Genomic DNA, 2,514 nt, shown 5'->3' with positions numbered 1-2,514 from the left:
GAACATGTATTCTGTTAAATGGAATGTTCTGTATATGTCTATTACATCCATTTTGTCTAAGGATATTTCAAAACTAAGGTTTTCTTATTAATTTTCTGTCTGAATGATTTGTCCATTGTTAAGGGAACTGAAATCCTCACTCTGATTGTATTGCATTTGATGTCTCCCTTCAGATCCTTTAAGATTTCTTTTATATATTTAGGTGTTCCAATATTGGGTGTATTATGTATTTATACTTGTTATATCTTCTTGATAGATTTATCCTTAAACATTATGTAATAACCTTCTTTATCTTTTTTACTGTTTTTGATTTAAAGCCTACTTTAAGTATAGCTAAACTTGGTCTCTCTCTTTTGGTTTTCATTTGCATAGAATATTATTTTTCATCCCCTCACTTTCAGTCTATCTGTGGCCTTAAATGTGAGTTGAGTCTAGTTGGGTAGCATATAGTTGGGTCTTGTTTTTTAAATCAAGTCAGTAATTCTATGTCTTTTTATTGGACAATTTAATTCATTTACATTCAAAGTAATTAGTGATAGATAATAACCTACTACTACCATTTTGTAATTTATTTTCTGCTTTATTGAGCTTGTATATTTGTTTATTATTTAATTTTAAAAACATTGTTATAGTTGAGTACTAAAACAAAAACAATAGCAGGTAGTGAACACATTATGATTACAATCCTTCATTCACTCACTACTGCTCATCAAATGCCAGGAGTGAGTGTTACTCACTGGTCCTTTTATGAAGTTTGGCAGTGAACACCACCTCTGGGATGATATTTATCATCCTCACATGTTTCTCCATTGTAATAGTGCTGTTTTTCCTGATTTGAATCAAAGTACACCAGTTCTAACTTGATCCATTTCATCCATCTCTTCTATTTTCTTCCTGTCAGGTAGGAGTTTACCCAACTAAGAGAGCTTATCATGAGAGAGAAAACCATTCTCAGGAAAGTTTACCTTGAATTTGATGATTAAGTGATGCTTTTCATATGGTCTATGAAAAATTGGCGTGACTTCATTTAGCACACATTTGATATCTCCATATTTGACAGTCTGACCTGGGTCAGAGGTGATGACTATAGTTCAGTAGTCAAGAGTGGATATTGGGTTTTGGAAACCACACAATATTTTAACCAGCTGTCTGTCCATAGACATAAACTAGTCTTCTTGTCAAGTAAAAACAGCATGGTCCTTTTCATCTAACTCAATGATAATATCTCCTGGCTCCAATCCTGGTTCTTTGTCTCCTTCACCATGAAATGTTATCTTCTGGCCACATTTCATGTCTTTGTCAACATGAACTTCTAGAATCTTTTTCCCTCAAACTATCTTTCTTCCATTTGAGTGTTTACATCTATCTTTAGGACTGATTCATTCTCCATGACCGTGGCACTCCAGGCATGCATACAGACTAAGTATGCTGAACCATCCCAGGCCCTATTGCATGAACTCTTATTTGCAGTTCAGTAACTTGGCAACTGGGACAACACTATACTTCTCTCCTCTTTTTTTCCCCACTTCCGACTTCACATTAGTCACAAATTACATTCTTGTGAAGTGCCACTTTTCTTGTTGTACCATCACATACATTTTCTAAGGTTTTTGAGAGCTGATGCACGACAACGTTACTCCTCTTTTCTCTCTGCATTCTTCTTCCTCCATAAATAATCATATTGAAGATGTCCATAGGGGACCCAGAACTGCCACTTGCTCAGCCCTCTTATTTACCTGTTATCTTCCTTTGTTATATAATTCCCTTTTCTTGGCATCAGAAGTAACTTTGTAAGCTTGAGAAATCTGTTTAAACTTCTCTCCATTTGGGTTTTTATCAGGGTGGTACTTCAAGGCCAGTTTCCTATAAGCCTTTTTCAATTTTTCCTTAGTGGTACTTTGTTTGACCCTCCAAAAATCATGGAAAGTGGTTTATTTCACCATTTTCTACAGCTAGTGAGTGGGATGAGGCCAGTGTGAGAAAGCAGAAAGGACTGTAGTAGTTTTTTGAAGCTCAGGCAGCTTCCACTTCTCTGCATCTCACTGAGTATTCTGGAAAGTTCTGCCTGGTGAACTGAAGCCCTTGTCTTTTGTCTTCTGCTTGTGTTTTATATACATTTTTTCTTCCTCTATTGCCATCATCATTTGTGACTTAATGGTTTTCTGTAGTGAATTGTTTATATTTATATTTTTAAAATCTAGTATAGATTTTTGCCTTTTTGTTGTAAGACTCACATAAAACATACTCGTAACAAACTATTTTAAGCTGATAACAATTTAACTTTGATTGCATTTGATTCTGTAGAATTACAAAACTCTACATTTTTATTCTACCCACTACATTTTAAGTTTTTGATGTCAAAATTTAAATTATTTTATAATTTGTATTCCTTGAAAATTAAATTTTACCTATTGTTGTTTTGATGTATTTTTATTAACTATCATACTGAGATAAAATTGGTTTAAACATCACCATATCAGAGTATATTGAATATGATTCTGTATTACTTATACC

At 33.7% G+C, this 2,514-nt stretch overlaps 1 pseudogene; it reads right to left on the bottom strand.

Moving 5' to 3' along the window:
• Nucleotides 1-745: 745 nt before the first annotated feature.
• LOC101177001 lies at nt 746-1,943 on the bottom strand (annotated as a pseudogene).
• Nucleotides 1,944-2,514: the final 571 nt, after the last annotated feature.

This window comes from Nomascus leucogenys, chromosome 17 (genome assembly GCF_006542625.1).
Source record: "Nomascus leucogenys isolate Asia chromosome 17, Asia_NLE_v1, whole genome shotgun sequence".
In the NCBI taxonomy this organism is placed as follows: Eukaryota; Metazoa; Chordata; class Mammalia; order Primates; family Hylobatidae; genus Nomascus; species Nomascus leucogenys.
This window is presented reverse-complemented; position numbering and strand designations above follow the sequence as displayed.